The 23,419-nt window shown below is 41.6% G+C and overlaps 1 protein-coding gene across 1 annotated transcript in view; it reads left to right on the top strand.

Annotated features, from left to right (window-relative positions):
- LOC148035306 (putative ion channel POLLUX) overlaps window positions 1-23,419 on the top strand; it is a 90,329-nt gene that overhangs the window by 28,704 nt on the left and 38,206 nt on the right.

Genomic DNA, 23,419 nt, shown 5'->3' with positions numbered 1-23,419 from the left:
GTGTGAGCTGTCCTCTAGACTGGTGAGCCATGAGTGTGCTAGTAACTTTGTTTTCCTTTTCATCTTTTCATTATGTTCACTTAGCCTTTCATGGATAAAAATTTCCTTCTTCTGTTAGATTTTTCACAACAACACTTGGAATTTCATGGCATGTTCAGCAGCTGCATCTTGGCAGCACTTCTCATTTGCTGGAAGGAAGGTAGAGATTGTGCTCTCAATTTTGTTTTTCTTTTGATTTTTCTTTTGTGTTTCCTTAACCTTTCTCTGGACAAAGAGTTCCTTTAACTGTTAGATCTGTCCCAAGTGTGCTGGAGATACCAATCTAAGAAAACGGGATGCAACAGAATATAGAAAATTTGTAAGCAAGTGACGAACTGAGAATATGCAGAATTATCACTAGACCCCCTGGATATGAGAGACATAGAGAAGCAGTTTGGCAGAGCACGCAGAGGGTGGTTACAGACAGGATGAGCAGACATCTGATGGCCCATTTCACAGAGGAGGAGTTGGAGGAGGCACTTCGGGCACTACACTCAGGCAAGTGTCCAGGGGAAGATGGACTAGATAAATCCTTCTTTGTGAGCTACTGGGATCTTATCAAAAAAGGCCTTCACTAAGCCTTTCAGGAGATTATGGCATCACGGACTTTGAGGAGCTTCTTGATGTGGAGTTTGCTGATGATACAGCAGCTTACTTGGATGGGAATGAGGGCAACTTTAGAGCCTTTGTAACAGCCATGGAGACATTTTGCAGAGCATCAGGAGCACTAATTAATTGGCACAAATCCTATGGATTTTGGGTATGCGACACTAGACAGCTAGAGTGGTGACCACATGAGGATTTCACATGGGTTCACCATGGGACCGCTGTGAGATATCTCAGATGCCATGTGGGGATTGACATTACCTCAGAGCAGCAGCTGGCACCCCTCCTTTTGAGCATCAAACAGAAGCTTTTGTATTGGAGCTCGGCGAGACTCTCATTGGCAGGAAGAGTAGTGGTTGCCAACTAAGTTCTTCTGGCGACCATGTGGTACATCACTTCTTGTTAGGCATTCTCTAGGTCGTGTATTGGCCATGTGAAACGCCTCATCAGGAACTTCATTTGGTTAGGAGGAGATGGGAGTCCAACCAAAGCAAAGGTGGCTTGGGATGTCATCATACAACCTAGATCCAGAGGAGGACTGGGGATCATAGACCTAGATAGTCAGAGCAAAGCCTTATTGGTCAAGCTCATTGTTAGGGGTCTGCTTCCAAGTGAGGAGCCTTGGAAGAAACTTCTGATGGGGAGGCTAGAGGACTTGACACCTACACATGGAGGACCATGGCAGCCCAGCATTCACTGGATATTTCAAGAGATTAGCACCAGAGATTTAGGGAGGAGCTTTGAGGTCAGATTTGCAATGGCCATTATTAGAGCTTGGAGATCTGTATCTCCAAGGCTCCACGAGCTCCCCGCGACTACTATTGAAGAGAAGAAGAGACAGACTCTTCTTTAATTCTTATTTGAGATCAGAGTCAGGTCACATCATTGGGCAGTGGACACACTTATCATGGGGGATATTCTCTTTACAGGTCGCTACATCAGTGGGGGAGTGGTTTGCATTTTAGGAGTTACCACACAAGACCCAAAGGTAGAGATTACATGGTCTTAGGGGGGGAGCTAGATTGAGACTGTGATGGAAGGGGTTCCACCACATTGGCAAACTGAAACAACTTCCTTTCAGACTTGGATTGGTCTTTTCTCTAGAGGGAATATCCTTCTTAGTCATTGCATCTAGCAGAGATAGGACATTCACTTTCACAGTTGAGGAGGATGGCCGCCTCCAGCGAGAGGACCTTGACCTCACAGCACTCAGTGGCTGCTCCAGGCAGAGAATCAAAGTAGTGGCACACTTTGAAAGGAAATGGCACATAGACCCAAACCCAACAACTTGTCTTATAGATGGATGGAGATATTGGGCATACCAAAGGAGGCCTTTAGAGAGACTTCAGTGGGATCCAGGAGAGTGGGTGTGGAGGGATTCCTTCCTTGATAGGCCATCCTACATCCCCTTCTTTGGCTACACTACTAGATTGGGACGGAGGATATAGATGAGCAAGATTAGAGCACAGCCTGCAGCCACCCCTCATTGGCATAGAGAGGGAGTCTCAGATGAGTTCCTATATGACTTTTGGAGGCAGCTACATGACAGATTTAGGCCCAAGAAGATATCTCTCTTTCTATGGCTTCTAGCCATAGGATTTTAGCAGTTGGCCCAGTGGCATGCGCGCGATGTGGTGAGCCAGAGGAGACACAGAGACATTGCCAATGGGACTGTCTGAGAGCCCATGAGATTTGGAGGAGAGCTCTTAGGATAGTATTCCATGGTATAGTAGAGTCCATGGTGGCGACATGGGGGATTGTAGCTTGGGTCACAGACAGAGGTCCAGCATGCGGCTATGATGACACTCAGGGGAGCATTTCTTTTCTCATCATTGGACAGCATTTGAGCAGGATCCCTACCCTAGACTACTCACAGACACAGTGGACTTAGGGACATTGTCATAGATGGGAGCTGATTTCCAGCATTATAGCTTGGTACATATGGATTGCGAGATGTAGCTAGGTCATTGATCTTCAGGATATACCCACTGGGGAGTCTTTATCAAGGATTTGGACAGAGATAGTCCACACTCTCCGTGGGAGATGGAAGAGGTTGCAAGGGCAGCCTTGAGAGGATGAGAAAGAAAAGAGAGGCTTTCTTGCGGATTTGGGATTCAGACACCTTTCATACTACCCCTCAGATGGTCTGGCGCTTTAGCCCACCAGACTGGTTGTTTACACAACCATTGTAGCTTTGATGTACTTAGTTACTCTTCACAGAGTTTCTTGTACTTTGTATTTACCTTAGGGGGCTTTCTCCGAGGTGTTATGAATAGAGTTCTCTTTTCTTGAAAAAAATAATCTGATTATTGTAGATGATTACAATAGATAGTTGATGCTTCCTTGCCATGTGCTTATGTTAGGAAGCTTCAATAGCACACAGAAAACATACAAGAGCAAAGACTGTGTATATAGAAACGTATGGTTGTAGCAACTAAAACGAGCCACAAGTTCGTATGCTAAATAGAGTGTTGCATACATTTACAAGACTAAGTATGCCCTAGAAGTGAATAGGCATATGTACAACTTACAAGGCCGGGGAAAAAAGACCTCCTAAAGAGGGAAAAAGGTGCCCTAGTGGTCCTAAGTGTGTTCACACAAATTACTACCAAAATATGGTTATCCCCTCTAGGAGTGATGCAGTGAATGAGAGATGGCACTTATGTATAGGGAAGTGCCATACCGAGTGGACTAGATTAATCCACAAAGAGGAAGCCCAAAGCTTTATAGAAAGCTTTGAACTTCTCACAAGTCAAATCCTTTGTGAAAAGATTTGTATGGTTGTCTTGTGTTGGCACATAGGCCAAGTTGATCTCTCATGCAAAGAGTCTCTCCCTGACATAATGATTGTGCACCTCAATGTGCTTAGTATGTGCATGGAACACTGGATTCTGTACAACTGCCAATGGACTCTTAACTCTTAGTGAAGGTGGTGGTGGCATATGACTATCCAACACCGAAATCAACCAAGAGGCATTTGACACACTCAACCATAGTCGTGAAAGATGCCTTGTACTCAACTTCACAGATAAACATGGCAATAGTGGGCTACTTCTTGGTTAACCACGATATGCATGAGCTACCAAGCATGAAGCAAAAACCACTTGTGGATATAGGAGTGTGATAAGAGCCACTCCAATCAAAATCTAAAAAAAGTGTGTAATGTGGGCTACTTTTTGGTCTACCACGATATGCATGAGCTACCAAGAATGAAGCAAAAACCACTTGTGGATATAGGAGTGTGGTAAGAGCCAGCCCAGTCAAAATCTAAAAAAGCGTGTAATCTAGCAGTAATGATCCTCCCTTGGGATAAAACAACCCAAGGTGCTGTTAGAGATTTGGTCATCCCTAGGATGGGCACAAGTTGTGTCAAGATAGTTTAGGGCAGATTTACCTAGTTTGAAGCAGGTCAAACAGTTTTAATGCAGCCGCCAGCATTTGTTGCACACATGGAATTCCAGCAGCAGTTGCGGCATCGTATGATTATTTTATTATTATTATAGTCAATTTGTTGCAGTCGGTCAGTTTTCAGCCTGGCTGACTAATTGCATTTTATTATTTTATTTCAGGCTATTTATAGCCAACTTAGTTGGGGGGTCACACATATTTAGATTTCAATTTCTGCAGGCGAGATTAAGAGCTCCCGCTGGTAATGCTTCAATATCTTCTTGTATAGATTCTTCTTCAGTCTTCAACATTCATACTCTGCATTTTTCAAAGTTTTGCTGTCTCCTTTTTTTTTGTGTGAAGATAATTGAATTAAGTAATAAATATTTACATCAGACCATCAGGTCAGCATTCTCTCTCTCTCTCTCTCTCTCTCTCTCTCTCTCTCTCTCTCTCTCTCTCCGTGTTCTCGTCTTTCTTTCAGTCCGGTCATATACTTTTGCATTTGGTGCACTCGGACATGGTATCGGAGCAACATTGAAGGGCTACTTGATCGTGGGTAGATCTAAAGAGCAGGTTATAGTGCGACACCAAGGCTATATTTTCAGCGTTTGAGGGCAAGTAGGAGGATTGTGCATCGACACAAGGCTGAAACAAGTGAAGATGTGAGGAAAAGCAAGGAAGTTTGCTGTTTTTTGTAGGTTTTTTTGTCAAAGGAGAAAAGGATACATTTCAGCCTTTTATAGTACGTTTTGCTTTTTAATTGCCTGCAATGGTTAAGACATGTGAAGGAGGAGCGGAGAAAGCCCTAGCAAGCTGCTTTTTTGAGTGAGAAGGGACTACCCTTGTTTTGTGCAGGTTATTTAGGAGCCATGTGGTTTGAAATCGGTGCATAGTTCTAGTTGATTATGGACTGAAAGATCCCTATCTTATCGGCTCTTCTACAGGATTGAAAGCTAGATGGGCGGAACTACTGCATTTGGCAAGTGATGATGCTTGCCATCTTGGAGTCTTATGATTTGGTGGAACTTGTGACGGAGGCTATTGACCGTCCATTGGTCTAGGATCTTTTCAAACTTTCTTTTTTGGAGAAAGCGGAGTTGGTGAAGGTACAAGCACACTGGGACAAGTTGAATGCTTGCATCAATTCTTTCTTATTTCTTTTATGTACTGCAGCCGTGATAGCCCATATTGAGCATCTTACCAATGCTCGAGAGATATGGCTCGAGTTAGATCAGCTCTATAATAGGATGATTGTCATGAAGAGGGTCTCTTTGGAGGCGCAGATGCGGACTTTGAATCCAAGCAAGTCTGCTTCCATGTGGGAGCATGCGAACAAGCTTTGACAACTAGAGATGTAGGTTTAAAATGTTGGCAAGTTGATATCCACCGGGGATATGGCGATTACTTTATTATGGTAGTTTCCCCCTCATTTCAATGCATTCTACTTTGCCTTGATTGCTTTAGGGAAAACGGAGGCCCTTAAATGGAAAGAGCTGGTCCCTATGGTCTTGGACCAGGAGGAATAACTAAAGGGTATGAATTCCTAGAAATATGAGGCTCTTACCGGTCAACCTTCCCAAAAGAAGGGGAAGCAAAAGTAGGAGGAGGAAGACAAGAACAAGAAGGACAAGGAGTTTGCTTGCCACATCCATGGTAAGACAGGTCACTAGAAGAAAGATTATTCTAATAAGGATAAGGACACCAAGGAGGAGGAAAAGAAGACTACAAAGGACTTAGGAGCGGTGGTTGCTCAATAATGTTTCTACATTTCGAGGTTATTGAGCCTTCTTCATAGGATCCTACTGGTGTAGTGTTGATGTCCCCATAGACTCGAGAGTGGATTGTGGACAGTGGTTCTTCCTACCACATGACTCCTTCTCCAAATGGTATTGCCCATATGCATCCGATGCATAGGTATATTTTGATTGGTGATAATTCTTCGGTTCCTATACAGGGTAAGGGTGATACATGGTTGATTCTAGATAGGCACAATGGTGCTCACACTTCCGAGGCTCTATATGTTCCAGGCTTGGGCTATCATCCTCTTTTAGTGGGCAAGATTTGTGGACTTGGCCTCACGGTTGAGTTTGACAAGGACTCTTTCCGGGTTCTTGATGCAGAACTTGGGCACAAACACCGCACAAATAACGCACAAAGTGCTTAATACAGGCAGATAACTCAGACAGAGCAAGATATATGTTCTTGAAAGAGGATGTATTGCTGAAAGAGAAGATACAAGGGGTTTGAGCTTGAAGGATTGAGGAGAATAAGAGAAGTTGAGGTGAAGATGTGATTGTTGTTGTTACAAATGAGGAGCACAATGCCTTTATATAGGAATTGAGAAAGTGGATTGTATGATTACATGAGCATGTTTTTGGATAAGTGAGCATCTTTTGCTTTTTGGTGAGATTGCATCTTTTGGTGCGGTATGACGAATACAAAAGGTAATCATGTGCAAAAGGAATCTTTACAGGGGAACGTTACAAAGGTTATCATGGTTAAGGTGGCCGGCGTGATAAAAGGTCTACTACAGTGTTACGCAGACCTGGAATATGTTGGAAAGTGACATCCAACGCATCAAAAAATAGGGACCACTGTAAAAGCCTTTTGTTGCCAATTTCATTTGGAGCCTTCTTTGTCAAGTAATTGGGCACATGCTGTAGATTTGTGTGAATGGTAAAAGGAACAAATTCTACAACGATCCTGAAGGCTTTAATGGCTTTAATCATGACTAAAATCTCTCTTTGGTAAGAAGGATTGTTGAAAATGCTTGATGCAGATCTATACATGTGTATTTGTGGTGGTAAGGAGTGTGTGTCTTCTTCACATAAGATTGCACCCCAACCGGAGTCAGAAGCATAAGTGTATAGAACTAAGGGTAATCCTGTGGGAAGATGTAATAGGGGAAGATTGTTGATTAGAGTTTTAATATTTTGCAAAGCAATTGTATGAATAGTGTCCCACCGGAATCGGCCTTTCCGGAGAAGAGGATAAAGGACTTTTGTATAGAGGGCAAGATTAGGTGCGGCTGAATTGAACCAATTTAGACACCCCAATAATTGTTGAGGCTGTTTTACAGAAGTTAACTCGGGGGGAAAGTTGAGAATTTTGGCCAAGACATGATCTTGGAGTTTGACGGTTCCATTCTAGATATACAACCCCAAGAATTCAAGTGAGGTAACAAACATAACAGACTTTGTAGGGGAAAGTACCATCCCAGCATATTTCACAGCCTGTGCAAATTGATAAAGATGCTTGATGTGCTCTTGGATTGTTTTAGAAAAAACTAATATTCTCGTGCATGTTCCCTTAGATTTATCTTAATGTGACATTAAATGTCACTTTAATGTCACATTTCATATTTATGACCTTAACGTGACATTAAATGTCACTTTTAATGTCACATTAATGAAAGTTTTCAAAAACTTAAGGTAGCTATTGCTACAGCTCCAGTACTATTAATAGTGGATCCCAATAAACCATTTGTGGTTGAAGCTGATGCCAGTGATAAGGCAATAGGCGTGGTCTTATTACAAGAAGGTAGACCAGTTGCTTTTGAAAGCAAGAAATTAGATCGTGCAAAACAGAATTATTCTGTTTATGAGAGGGAGCTGTATGGAATAGTACATGCAATGAAGAAATGGAGGCACTATTTGTATGGTGCCAAACTTTTGGATAATCTAATCTTAAATGATGATATTGAGGAGCTATTCAATGACCAATCTAATCCACATGAACCAGAAAAAATATTAAATGTTCGTAATAGACGAACAAGGAATACTATCTATCAGGAATGTTTGGTTAAGTGGAAAGATTGTTCAGAAGAAAGCTCAACATGGGAGCGAGTAAGTACTTTAAATAAAAGGTTTCCCGATTTACAGTTAGACCTTCCAAGTATCGTTTTCGAGGACGAAACCGATTCTTAAGGGGAAGGAAATGTGACATTAATGTCACATATGGTATCTCTGTTAGGAATAGATACTATGCCCAATTTTAGGGAGAAGAGGAATATTAGCTTGTTTGCTTGAATATGTAGTAGTGAAATGGTCTGACCAAAAAGTATATGGTACCAAATGCTGAAGGATGTCTGTACCGAGCAGTAGATCGTATCTCATTTGCTTCATAAGTTGAATTTCTATGGGTACTTTGATGTGTCCAAGATGCAAATAGGCCTGTGCTACATGGATCAAAGTAACCTTCTTGTTGTTAGAAAGCTCTACAATTATAGAACTGGTAACCTTTGTACAGCTGGGGGGAAAAAGCTATTTTAAGACTGGATCTTGTGTCTATCAGTGTATCTACATATAGTGAGAATTGTGGCATATTTTTTAATTGTATACATATCATAGGTATTGGTCCTTCAGTGGAAAAGGCATTAATCTTGTGAGTCACCTGTTTTGGGGAAGAAAGTCTGATTTGATTTATTGGCTTTAGAGTGTTGTCTTGTGCTATGGCTTGTGCAGTTTGGCAATTACTTCTGTATTGTCCTGTGCAATTTTCTTCTGACCTCTGAGTATCCTTTTAAAAACTTTGCACAAGGAGTTAAGTTCTTGTTGGAGTTGTGTAAAAGCATGCAACATGTCAACCCCCTCTTGTTGAGCAGACATGTTGGATTGATATAGGATTAGCTTTGGTTTTAGTATCATTGCTCAACATACCTGGTTTAGGGAGATCATAGGGGTTATGGAAGAATTCCCGTCGAAGTTTTTCTTTGATTTTCTTGTCTGAGGATTCTTCAGTTGTTGAAGAAGTAGACTTGTCTGAATCAGACTGGAGTTGTTTTCCTTCTTGTTTGTGGTGAGAAGTAGAAGCTCCTAAAGTAAGCTTGTCTTTTTTGCTTCCAAAATGTATTGAATGTGCATTGAATGGCATAAAAGTTTCTGGGTCAATAGGGGAATCAGAGGACTGTGTTTGGGCAGAAGAAGAAGAAGGAGATAATGAGGAATTATCTTCTATACTAGACTCAGTGTACAGAGTGCCATCTGAATCTGCTGAGTTTGCAGTTATGTATGAGCTTTCTTCTTCAGAAAGATCCTTTGTGCTATCAGAATAGTATTATAAGTGTAGTCACTTGTTGATGTGTTAGATTCGTTGCTGACATAGTGCATGTTGACTTTGGCTGATTCCTTTGGAGAATTTTTCTTTTTGGAGGGACATTTATCTGCCAAATGTGATGAACTACCACACAAATAACATTTCAATTTATATGGCCTGTATTTCTTCAAATGTCTTTGAGAAAAATGTCTCTTGGAATTGTGTCTGTGGCGATGGACATGATTTGCTTTATGTCTGTGCCTGTGATTATCATCTTTCGTTTCTTCTCTGGGTTGATCTTTGTAGTAGTTTCTTCTTCGATATGAATGATATCGAGAAGATCACCTATGATATCTGCCATTGTTGTAGGGTTGGCAAGAACACTGAGTGCACCCAAAATCAGCATCATATTTGTTGACAGTTTTATAAACGACTTGTGGAAATTTTTGGTGTAGGGTAGGATTTTCTATTGTTGACATACTTCCTTAATTATTTGCTCAATTGTTTGTATGATTTGGCCAACGCTATCAGAGAAGTCTCTATTCTCTTGCTTCATCTTCTGTTTACAGTAGAAAGGAATAGGCTCAGGTAGTGAACATACTAGATGTTCCTTCATGCTGTTGTCATGAGTTCCAAGTCCTTCATATATTAGATCTCTCATATAGATCAAGTATTCTTTATACTTCCTTGGGTCACAAAGTTTGGATTTGAAAAATGCTTCCCGAGCTTCTAGAACATCATCTAACTTGTTTCCAACAAGTTCTCCTAGTAATAATTCAAAGAAGAGTTGAACTAGACCTAGATGTTGTACTATAGCAAAATTTTGACTTGTGGATGGATTGATATCCACCATTGTTTAAGACTACCTACAAAACCATGAGTCATTGCATTGAGAATATCAATGTGACTAGTGTTGGGCTTGTTCAAAATCTTCTAGCCAACATAGGCATACATCATATAGATAAGCAACTTTATTTCCTCAGAGGATTTTCCATCAATTGACCATATTGGGAAAGAAACAACTTTCTCTGGAACACTGATCTTCTTGTAGAAGCTAGTATGGGAATGAGAAGAGCTGGTTGAAGAGGTAGCATTTATAATCCTAGAAACATGGTCTGTGGAAGGATTAAGAGAAGACGTAGATGTATGAGGGTTAGAAATAGCATTCAGTGTTTCATGGGGAATAGTAGCTGATGTGGATGATGGACGATGTGGATTAATGGGAACAAAAGTATCATCCACAATACTGTCTCCATCTTCATCTGAAGAAGATAAGGTATATGCTGCATAATGTTGGAATGCAGCTTGATCTTTGTAATACCAAGCGGGCAAGCTATGAGTGACACCATTTGGTAGATTTTGATCAATTATTTCACTCTAGAGTTGACTCTGTTCTCAATATGCCTGGCTAATTCATCTTTAGAATTGTCTTGAGGAGCTATACATAGAGGCATGTTATCGAGGACTTGATTAGCTTCATGTTGTCTTTGAAGTCTTTGAAGAATATCTTCATCCATCTAGTCAAAAGCTATCTTGTAGTCTTCATTTGACCAGTCAGGAAATGTAAATTCCAGATAATCTGAAAGCTCAAGTGCTGACTCTCTAGGTTGTGTCAAAGCTTTAGCTTTTGTATTGTCATAAATATGACTGGGGCTAGTTTCACTTTTTGAGTTGTCCTAAGTATGATTGGGGCCAGCTACACTTGTCCCATCCAGTGAAGCAATTAGAGGACAATAGATATGCTGTAAATCCTTGAAAATATGAGCAGTACCATTGTCATCATCATCATCAACAATGACGATGCATTTGCCTTTGTCCAATGGAACTTGCATATGCATATTCAAGATCCTGGTGATGGGGAAGAAAAATATGAACTCCATCCCTTTGTAATCTTTTTGTAGGGAAGGTATTCCAGTCAGTGGTAGTGGGAATTATGACTTGCGTAGTAGTAGGGGTAGCACTACTAATGGAAGTGACTGACTGTGGCACCTGAAATTTTACCATTTGTTGACAAAGTTGGAGAACATTATCACATGTAGAAATCAACTGGTCTATTTTTTCTATCAATCCTGTTAGTATAAGATGTGTCCAATTAGCAGCTTGTATTTTTGCGGTCCAGGGTGTCCGGATTGGCTCCTTACTTCATCATCAAATCTTGTGGATGTGGATAGGGGGCAGCCTTGTAGGCGTGATTTTGATATTCAAATTCTTGAACAATATTTACAATAGAAGAAGAAGTTTCCTGTTCTATCAATTTCTTGCAGTGCTGGCAGATTCCTTAGATTACAGAAGGATGTGTATAGGGCTGAGTATGGAACTTCAAAAGATTAGCTCTTTGTGAGCGTGAAATCCTGAGTTGTGGTTGTTGAAGTGGCAGCTTAGCTTTTGCTTCATGTTCTTTTTTTAAGGCTCTTTGTGGCAGTTGTAGAGTCTTGCCTTTTTGAACAGAAATGACTCTAGGAGGCAAGAGTTTTTTTTTCTGCAAGGAGGATATATCCAATTGCCATTCACATGGCAATTCTATTTTTGACCAATATCACTCCTCTCATATTGAGGGCTGTCACACCATGTACAATGATGAACAGAGCCCTCTTGAGGAGGTTTAGGAGTTGGAGCCAGTCCCTTTTTGCGACCTTCAGCTATAGGCTGCACATCCCCTTTACTAACTCATCTATGGTGTCCTCTTTCTGTGTAGGTATAGCAAGTACAACCATAGGCACAAGTGGCTTAATTGTAGATTCTATTGCCAAGACCTATTTCTTTCTCATGAATTCAAAAGATTAAATTCCTCTCTAATGCATCACGGTGCATGTCACAATCACGCCTCTCATACTAAGGGCTGTCACACCATATACAACGATGAACAAAGCCCTCTCGAGTAGGCCTAGGAGTTGGAGGCTGTCCCTTTTCATCCAACTTTGCAACCTTCAGCTATAGGTCGCACATCCCCTTCACTAACTCATCTATGACATCCTCTTTCTTTGTAGGTATAGTAGGTACAGCTATAGGCACAAGTGGCTTAACTGTAGATTCTGTTGCCTTGCTAGAGGTGGTAGGCATAGTCCCAACATGCAGTGGTCTTTCTTCTTTATTTCTTCACAAGTGCATTAATAGTCTCATGTAACCGTGGCTTAAGCTCCATTTTTGTTGTTTGATCTTCCAAACTCTCCTATAAGGCAAGATTTGTTGCCTGTAAAAACATCTCGATATTTGTGCCTCTAGAGCTTGCTGCTCTACTGTATCTAACTAATCATATTTGCTTTCAAATTCACGTAACAATTTTGTGGCTATAAGTCCCTTGTTATGCTTACTTACCCACTCTTGGAATGTTTTACAAGTAACCAAATTAGCATCCTCTATGTAAAAATTTCCATTGCATACAAGAGCCAAAACATTACGAACTTTACATAGTTTCAATTCATTTTCCACAGTTCTGCAAAGCCTTAACCACTGTAGATTCCTATTTTGCAAAAGCTTGTATCCGTTGTTGCTGTTGTAGCAGCTACTACTATGATTGCAAATATATATTAAAAGTTTGAATCAATTGCTTCATCTCATTATATGCTCTTGTAGAAAAACCCAAACTTGATACATCACCCATCTTGCACCCTTCTGATGGCCTTCATGTCAGGCTGGGGATATTAAGCCGAAAGGCCTTAATCGTAGGGGTTTAAGAGAGAAGGATGCAGAGTGTAGGGTTAGAAAAGTATAAGAAAAGAGAAGATGGAATCAATTTGAGAATAGAGAAACGTTGATTAAAGCTGTCACAAAGTCCTTTGTTTCATTTGATGCACAACAAAACAAGTCCAATACATGCACTCAATGTATGAGTGCAATACAGAGTGTTGGGACGATTTTCCAAAAAGCTCTAAGATGAAAACTCAGAGATAACCTTGCTGTAAGACAACACTTTGCGGTACTTAGGCTTTATGCAATCACATAAGCTTCAAAACTTATATTCAATTCAAGAAAATTTGTAGCATATAGTAGCTACCATCAACTGGTTATGAAACCAAGTAACGGTAAGTAAAGAAACCAATGAAATCCTTGTATGGGCCTTAATGCATGATTTCAAAGCTATTTTACTATTATTTACAGCAGCAAAAAACCACCTGTATACTACCCCAAAATCAATGTAGAGTGGGCTCTTCATATACTTGAAGCATCTACCTATTGCAGGTGAGTAAATGCTTCAAAATCCTTGTAACCAAAGATTCAAGATGAAAACTCAAGACAGCAGTGTTCAGCTTGAGTACCCTAATTTACCCTGCTTCTCACAGCTTGAGTGAGCCACAAGAACCCTTCTTTGATGCCCAAAACAATATCGTGAGTGTCCAAGACTCTTCAGCCCTGATCCCTCTTGCCAAAGCTTCACACTTGCATGAGATTTTTCCCTCATCCTCACCAAGAATGGTTTAGCCCCCTCCAAGCCTGCTTGTGCCCTGAATTAATGTTGAATGACTGCTCGTTTCCTCACGTTTCAATCTTGCTTTTCCTACTCCACAAGTAGTCTCTAGAGTCTCCCACTTACTCCCTACATGAGGTCACATGCCTTCTTACTCTTGATGAAGGAATTACTTGACTTTCCCTTCTCCCCTTGAGTCCAAACTCCACAGTTGTGACTAGGCTACTAAATCAAAACTCTGCAATGACTCAAGATCTCATATAACCTATCTTCTCATGTCATGTTTTAGACCCCTAAATGCATGGACTACAGGTTCTCATCTGCCTTCATAGTATGGACATAAAATTTAATGACACCTTGATTTCTTTAGAGGTCTCTGTCAGCCCCAACATACTCCTATAGGCTGCATTTTGCTGCCAACCCCTCTTCTACAGCTTTGACTGGTGGATTTCGGCACTCGGTATCTGTCTTCGATGGATGTCACCCTCTGACATCATTCACCACTAGCACTTTGTATACTCTTCCATCCCTCTATTGCATTGATTCATTCACTTTAAAGTTTCTCTTTTCTCTCTCTTTATGTTTGTGTGTTTGTGTTTTGAGTTTGAGTTTTGTGTTGTGTTTAAGATTTGTGTTTATTGCGTTATTGTCTGAGTTAGTGTTTTAGTTGTGATTATTCATTCTGTGTCGTCTCTACAAAAACCCTAGCATATCTTCACACTTTTAGGTTGGCATCCCTATAGATGTTTCTCCAACCATGATGTAGTAGGCAGGGTTGGGTGGTAGGCTAGTCTATCTAAGAGACCAGTTGGCATAGCAGTAGATCATGCTATTTTGACATTCATGCTCTCTTGTGTACATATGAAACATGAAACATCATGCCTCCCTAAACATCCCAAATACTACTTTACAGAAGACACCTCACACATCTACAGTGGTTCTCTGCAGACCAGTTTACATACATTGGACTTGAGTAGATCGTTGGAAGAATGTACAAGGGATTTAGCAGAGGCCATACATGGATCAACCATGTATGCATTTCCATACACCTTGCCCCGATGTAAACCCACACGATCTACTGCTGCTCCCCAAAATAGCTGGTATGATGATGAGTGTAGAGTCACCTGAGCTTGCTTACAGAGAGAAGTGGAGCTAGGCACTCAGACACATCGCCAAGCAAAGGCGTTCTTCAAATGCCTTGTGCGGAAGAAGAAACGAGACTACTTAGCGAAAGCAGAAGCAGAGATATATTAGCTATTTTTGGGGTGGGATAGCAAGAGCGCATGGAAGATGTTTCATGAAAGACAGCCCCCCATACAGATTACATCACCAAATGCTTGGCTTGACTATGGGAGACAGCTGTATGACCTGCCAGGACAGCCATCTATGCAGCCCCCACAAGCTTGCAGGCCAACACAGTGGTCTTTCTTCACATGGAAAATGGTTAGGGATGCAATTTATAGATTACAAAATGGGAGGGCACAGGATGAGGATAGACTAGTAGCAGAAGATTTCTCACATGCTTGTGACATATTAGCACCCATATTAGCACATATGTTCAATAGAGCAGTATGTGAAGGTTTCCCTATGAGTTGGTTAGACAATACCATAATTTCGCTATTTAAAAGTGGTGATCCCCTAATTCCTAGCAACTACAAGACTATCATGATCGGTCATACTTTGGCCAAGATATATGGATCTATATTGGAGCATGAACTCAGTGAGTGAGCTGAAATGCAAGGCAAGAGAGCACAAGGATAGGCAGGTTTCAAATGAGGATATAGCACGCTAGACCATATTCTCACACTTAGAGCCATTATTGAGGAGGGTCGAGCCCGAGACAAGAGGATCTATTGTTGCTTTGTAGACTTTCGCAAAGCTTTTGATACAGTGCCTCGTACACGCATCATGCAGAGATTGCAAGACATTGGAGTATCAAATACAATGGGGTGTCTATGCATTATATGAGGTAGTGACAAGTCATGTGCGAGCACCTGGGGGGCTATCAGAGAGGATTGACAGTACCATAGGAGTGAAACAAGGATGTCCACTTTCACCCACATTGTTTGGTCTATACATAGATGAAGTGTCTGATTACATAGATCGAGGAGGAGGAGCAGCCTGGCAGGGGTGCTGATACCAATATTACTGTATGCAGATGATATTGTTCTCATTTTAGATTCACCGGAGGGATTGCAGTGCCATCTATATGCTTTGCACATCTTCTGTAGAGATAAAGACCTCATAGTGAGCCTTGGAAAGACCAAAACCATGGTTTTCAATACTTCAGTAGCATGGGTGACTAGATGTAACTAGCCTTTCTTCTTGGAATGGGTGGTGATAACCTGATTTAAGAGTTAATTACAGCAATAAATAAATGCACATAAAATGAAATACACACTTTACCATAACATTCTTGGACAGTAGACACCCTGTTGGCCCCAAAGTTGGCACCCCTTGCGGTATTTCTTTAGCTTATGTTAAATTGAAAGGAGTACAACTTGAGATTCTTCAATCTCCTCTTGCTAACCAATTGCTCTTGCTGTCATAAATGACCAGCAAGCCTTTTGGGTCATTTGCCCCTTGATTGACCCAGGACTTCTTCTCCAATTTGACCCTTGGCTGCCCAAATGCTGCCCCAAATCAATTTGGGATGGGTTGGATCCTGAAATCTCTTGATAATCTTCAATTATCAACTGTTGATTTCAGTCCCTTGAGTCTTCAATCTCTGGTGCGGATCCCAAGGTGGCTGCTAAACCCTAATTTCTGCTGTAAATTAGGGTTTACTGCAGAAATTACAGATCAGCCCACCAAAAATGGCTGAAATCTCCTCCAAATGGCTGAGAATTGCTGAGAATGGCTGAGCATAGGTTGAAGGAGACGAGAGAATGTTGAAGAGAGAAAATTCTGAGATTTGTCGCGAAGAACTGATCAAGATCAGTTGCTGCCCTGCTGTACCAGCCCCAAACGGATGCACCAACAACAGTAGGAGCATCAGAGACTGCGATCTTCAGGAGAAAATGCATCAGCAGCAATTGTCAGCTTCCCAAGGTCAAGAATATGCAATCTTCATCACCAAAATGGTCTCCAATGGCTGGGAAATGGTCCCAAAAGCTGGCAGCAACAGTCCAACACCTCTTTCCAACAGCTCCAAAATGAAAAAACGAGATTTCCCTCTCCCTTCAGCCCTATTTAGACTTTCCCCCACTTGTATGGGAAAGTTTTACCAAGTGGCAGCTTTCTTAATCCATTTTCAGGAATTTCCAGCCATTTAATTGAGGAAAGGAAGAGAAAAGTGGAGGAAGAAGAGGAGGAGCTGTGAAGGAAGGAGGAGGAGGACCTGGCGGAGGCCACCCGACGGTCCATCGAACAGTAGTGCCGAGCAGACGAGCTAAGGAACCTGAGCCCGTGTAGAGAAGAGGGGCTAGGATCCAGCACGCAAGTGCCAGAGTTCGTGCCACCTCCAGTCTCTGAAGGCAAAGGCAAGGCCCCGCTCCATCCGATCCCTACCCTCCTGGTACCTCCCGTGGAACTCACCACTGTCACCCCCAGCATCCCCACTAGTGCAGACGTGTCAAATTTCGTGGCATGGATGCACTATTTTATCAACAAAGAAATGGGCCAAGGGTAGAGCACGGAGACTACGGCCACAGGACAGAAAAGGCCAGCCACGAACCCAGAGTCCAGGCAAGAGCCCAAAAAGCAAAAAGTCAAAGCCTCCACCTCGCCCATTCACGCAACGATGATGCCACTGGCTAATTACGACGAATACGTCGCCGAGCTGCTCTCTCAATTGGAGAGAGCGAAGGAGGAATGCAAAATAGCCATGGCTAAGTTGGCAGCCGAGAAGGAAACCGTGGCCGCCTTCCAGCTGGACAAAACAAGAATGATAGCCTTGCAGCAGTGCGAAATTGAAGACCTAAATCAGGAACTGAAGGCTAGGGACGAGAGGGAGGAACATTGGAGGCAGCTACTCGAAAATGAGACACAAGAGTTAGTGAGCCTGCAAAGAGGGCACAAGCTCCTAATAGTGCAGTACCAGGAGCTTGTTGCGAAAGTTGCTGAGGTGGATGCACTCGGGGCGGAGCTGAATGCTAGGGACAAAGAAAGGCAACGGGGCATGGAGGAGCATGAGAAGGAGCTCAAGCGCCTAACAGATCAGCTGACCTCTGAACGAGAAGATCAGGGTTCTATGCATTAATTGACCCTTGGACAAGCATTAATCCATTAATTAATGCCTAGTCCCTAGTGTCACCACTAACACTTAATGGCCAATTAATGGTCCTAGGGGCAAACTGACACCAAAATTCACCTAGAAACTAACAAGTGTAACTTTTTACAGCTTTTGCCTTTGACACCCAACTTTTTCACAAGGTCCTTGGGCCTTAAACTGTAAAAAAAGTAGCTTGCACCTCACATGTGTAACACATGTGCATCTTTTAATTGCACATTTGATTAATCCTTTAATCAAATGTCAATTAAATATAAGCAAAGCATCAAATTTTCACGTCCTCGTGACAGACCACCCCCTTGAAATCCTTGCAATCGTCCTTGATTGCACTGTAATGTGTCAAAGCAAACAATATTGCACTGGAATTTTCACAAGGCATCATAGTCAACACAACATTGGCCACTGCTGGCTAACTATCTCATATGCCCACCATTTGCTGAAAATTTCCAGCCAGCATAAAGCTCAACAATAGTCCAAAACTGTTACCAGAAACTCATCGGATGCATCCCAAACTCTTGTTTCTCAACAGTGCTGACTACATAACCATAGTAAAGCATAAACCGAGCCAAAACCATGGCTGAATTGTCAATGGCATTCAATACACATGCTGCTGTCCATAGAACCAGCTGAATACCACTAAAACTAATGATCATACACTGAAAACCAGCACTCAGTAATCAGTCTCTCATGATCATAACCTGATGCAAATGTACAGTTTCAGAGCTGTAGTGAAAACCATACCCATCTGCATACATACCATAGTGACTAGTACACTGAATAGTGACCTCATGGCAGACATACTATCAGCACAGTACCTTGGATGCATGCTGAATACATCCGAGATCCACTTTACACGAGAGCAGTCCATAACCGGTGGAGTGGAAGTGCTACCTTCCCCCTTGAGCAACAATATACTATGACATACAAGGACAATACCATTGCCTCTTCCGTGATGGATTTAGACCCCTTCGTGGCATCATGGAGTACGATGACTAGAGATGCCTAGGTCTCTTCCTCCTGGAGCTCGAGAGGCTGTAAACGCCCCGAACAACGTAGTATGCTTAACAATTATGATATTCGCTTGTTTTCGAGATTTAATATCAAAGAGAATGAACACTTAAAGCTGAAAATGAAAATTACTCATAAAATTACAGCCATGAAAATGTAAAAGTAATGGAGACAAGATTGAGGGTTGAAGATGGGCAACCCTCCCTCCCTCCCCCCCCCCCCCCGAAGGAATGTATTTCTGCTCAACCCAAGTCCCTTAAGAGCTCAGTTACAATCAACCTGAGAGTGAGGAGAAGTAATTTTCACTCTCACAAGATCATGCAAAGATGTACAAACACACATGCATTATCTATTATGCAATGATAAGAATTGATTTCTTTACAGTATGAGAGAAGAAAGAGGGGAAATCAGCCTTTCTCCATCATTGATCAGTAGTACATGGATAGGGCTTGCTTCTTGTTGCTAAAATGGAAGAAAGAGCTCGAGAAGGAGGTGCTGTAATGAATTTACAGGCTTGCTGTCCTGTAAAACAGCAGTGATAGAAGAGGGAATATGGAAGAATTTGATAATGGAGAAGTGGGGGATGATGATGGGGATGGATGGGGCCAGCTTCTGGCTATTTGTGGGTGCTGTACATGAGTTTACAGCAAAGAAAAATGATGCTAAATGAAGAAAAACGAGCTCTTATTTATAGGAGAGGGAAGAGCTAGTACAAAAGGGGAAAGTGGAGTAGCACAAGACAAGTGTCCAGCCACATGTCATGAGATGTGACAGGTGGTGGGACACTTGGAAACTTGTGTGACAAGTGTCTTGACACTTGTCTCTTCTCTATGGCCTTCCTTTTTGGGCTGAATACTGTCAAGAATAGAAACAACCAAATTTAGTAAGTACAGTCAGAGTACAGAATTTACTATTTTTAGAATGACATCCCTATGTTTTAGGACTAGCATTTTTAGGCTAATTCGAGGCTCCTAAAATTTAGGGACGACCTAAAATTTAGGGACCTCCTAAAATTTAGAGATCCCCCAATATGGGTGTCATATGAAAGCTTTTTCCTTGTACATCGCAAAAACGGTATCAGAATCTTCATGTGACTTTCCTATGTAAAGAAATGTGCATTTCAAGCTTTCAGCCCACACATGCACATTGTACAAGCATTTCATGATCATGCCATCTTGTTGATTGTAACTGTCTGTTCTGGCGGATCTAGCCCACACTTCAAGGCATCAATCCTTTCTGTGTGCGAGTCTAACCCTGATATGCGTGAGTTCTGGTCATAGGTGCCCAATCGGCCATATAGGTGGAAGTGTGAACTATCTTTGTCCAGAAGTAAGAGCTGTTTTCAGCCTTGTGAAGGTTGCCTTCTCTTTTTCCTTCCATTAGAAAGAGGTCTTCTTCTTTGTAAGGTCATGAAGTGGAGAAGCCATATGTGCAAAATGCTTGATGAAGCGGCGGTAATAAGAGCATAAGCCAAGAAACGATCGCACCTCATGTACATCATGAAGATGAAGCCATTCTTGGATTATCTTGATCTTTTCAGGATCCATCTGAATCCCTTCAGAAGAGATGACATGCCCAAGGTAATTTATTTTATGCATGAAAAATTCACTCTTTTTACCATTTACCAAGAGTTGATTTTGTTAAAGTAATTGTAGAACAATCTCCAAGTGCTGATGATGCTTCATTCTTGCTAAAGACAAGAATATCATCAAAGAAAGTACCGACATATTGTGGATGCTCTCTAAATATGCGCTCCATCATTCGATTAAAGGTGGCTGGTGCATTGGTTAATCCGAAAGGAACCACCAAGAATTCATAAAGACCGTATGAAGTGCGGAAAGCAGTTTTGTGTACATCTTGTGGTATTACCCTAATTTGATGATAACCACTCTTTAGATCAATGCGGCTGAAAACCTTTGAGCCTCCTAGACGATCCAAAATGTCGTCAATTCTGGGAATAGGAAACCGATTCGTCACAGTGATTTTGTTGAGGGCTCGATAATCAATGCACATCCTGGATGTGCCATCTTTCTTTTGAACAAAATGGTGAGCTACTTGGCCTAATTAGCCCACGGTTGAGTAGGTCTTCGACTTGCTTTCTGATTTCTTCTTGTTGAGGACGGCTCATACGGTATGGTGCTATATTAGGAGGAGAACTGCCCGGAATAATATCAATATGATGGTCTTCTGGCCTTTCTGGGGAAAGCTGATAAGGAAGATCTTTCGAAAAACAATCTTTATACTTTTCCAAGAGCTGAAGTCGCTCTTGGTTTTCAGCATTCATATTATCTTTTACATCAGTGACATAAAGCAAACAACATTGAACACAATCCTTAATTGCTCTAGAGACTTGCATATGGCTTACCATAGGTATGATGTCTCCAGAAAGTCCAGCTTGGATCTCGTACTTCTTGCCTTTGTTGGTGAGTTCTACCTTCTTTTTCTAAGAGAAGATGGTTGAATCTACTCTATGATTCCAGGGCATGCCAAGAATCACATCGCAACCATCAAGGTCTCCGATACAGAAGGTATCTTCGTCACTGTAGCCTTGAATTTGAAACTTGAGCTTGCCAATGTAGGGTGTCCCAGTCTTCACTGTGTCACCTTCATCGGCATTTAAAGCTTGGCGAACTTCTGCCGGAGTGTCCATCTCTTCATTTTTTAATCCAAGCTCTTTAGCTAATTGCAAGGAAATGACATTTTCATTCGCCCCAAGATCTATCAAGAATAGTGCTTGCTTACCTTGCAACTGTCTCCAAGCTTTTAATAATTTGCGCATCTTTGGAGTGTGAGTTGTGTTTGCAACTACATCACTGATAGCATTGATTTTCACTGGCGACTTAGGCTTGTTGTCAGAAACCTTGCTTTGTTTGGACATTGCTTCACTATGTGGCCTGTTTGTCCACATTTAAAGCACTTTCCTTCTTTCATAAAGCGCTGCTTTTCTTCTTCGGAAAGTTGCTTTGCTTGTGGGTATAGATTGGAGCGAAATTGAGGAGTATTAGGAGGTGCATAGGGCTTCATCTTCTTTTGATTTGATGGCTGCTTTTGCCGCTGTTTTTGTCCTTCATTTGGGGCTGAATACTCCTCATCATTAGCTACTCTCTTCTTATCATTCTTTTGGAATGATTTGTTGCCATTGTGCTCCATTTCCCATGTCTCAGCATGGTCAATGAGTTCCCTGAGACTAGAATAATGATAATGATTAAGAGCAGTACGAAGTTTAAAATGCAAACCTCCTTGAAACTTCCTAAGCTTTTCCGAACTGCTGATCTTCTTGAAATGTTGGACCTTCAAAAGTAGCTTCCAAAATCTCTTGGTATAGTCACCAAGTGACTCATTTTTCCTTTGCCAAAGCCGATCCCATTCCATTTTTACATCTCTTTTGAAATGAACAGGAAGAAATTGGCTTTGTATCATACGAACAAAGGACCCCCATGATTTTGGGGCAGCATGATCATATTCCAACCCCGTCCACCAAGTATGGGCTAAGTCGGTCAAATGTAAAGCTGCAAACTTAATCTTTTCTTTTTCTTTATACTTGTCACGACCATACAAAATTTGAAATTGACGAATAAACTTCAGAAGAAGATCAGGATTTCGGGAACCATCATACATACTGAACTTGATCTTCTTTTCAAGTTGAGATAGTGACTTAGTCTTCTTCTTCTTCTTATGCCTTCGTCCATGCCTGGATCTTGAGGTTGAAGATGATGAAGTGCTTGATGGGGATGAAGATGGAGATGAGGGTGAAGAATGTCGACGCCTTTGACGATGATGAGGTCTTCCACGAGAAGGGTGTGACTCTTCGTCACTAGAAGAGGGTCCATTAGAGTAGGCGCCAGATGATTTTGAAGAAGAGGATAAGCTTCGACGCGATCTCTTTCTTTGTTTTGAAGTAGAATGGGACTGCCTCTTAGAAGTAGTTGGACTTCTTGATCGGCTCCTTTCATTGGTATGGCTTTGTCTCCTTGAAGCAGATGAGCTTCTTTTCTTGAATTCTTTGGGATTCTCAACTTTTTCTAGTTTGAGAAGTTGCTCACGAATTTGCTGATTCTCCTTTCTAAGACTTTGAATGGCTTGAAGGATAGTACTCGACTGATCCATTGAGACTCTAAGAAAAATATGCTCAAGCACTCAAAGCAAGGGCTGAAAACAAACAAACTTATAATTGTAAGCACTACCAATGTTGGGGTGAGGACCGAGCCAAAGCTCTGATACCACTGTAAACGCCCCGAACAACGTAGTATGCTTAACAATTATGATATTCTCTTGTTTTCGAGATTTAATATAAAAGAGAATGAACACTTAAAGTTGAAAATGAAAATTACTCACAAAATTACAGCCATGAAAATGTAAAAGTAATGGAGACAAGATTGAGGGTTGAAGATGGGTAACCCTCCCCCCTCGAAGGAATGCATTTCTGCTCAACCCAAGTCCCTTAGGGAAGAGCTCAATTACAATCAACCTGAGAGCGAGGAGAAGTAATTCTCACTCTTACAAGATCATGCAAAGATGTATAAACACACATGCATTATCTATTATGCAATGATAAGAACTGATTTCTTTACAGTATGAGAGAAGAAAGAGGGAAAATCAGCATTTCTCCATCGTTGATCAGCAGCACATGGATAGGGCTTGCTTCTTGTTGCTAAAATGGAAGAAAGAGCTCGAGAAGGAGGTGCTGTAATGAATTTACAGACTTG

The sequence above is a fragment of the Lygodium microphyllum genome, chromosome 6, assembly GCF_053477565.2.
Source record: "Lygodium microphyllum isolate KBCC chromosome 6, Lygodium_microphyllum_v1.1.10, whole genome shotgun sequence".
In the NCBI taxonomy this organism is placed as follows: domain Eukaryota; kingdom Viridiplantae; phylum Streptophyta; class Polypodiopsida; order Schizaeales; family Lygodiaceae; genus Lygodium; species Lygodium microphyllum.
The sequence above is the reverse complement of the archived record's forward strand: the minus strand, read 5'-3'. Positions and strand labels throughout refer to the sequence as shown.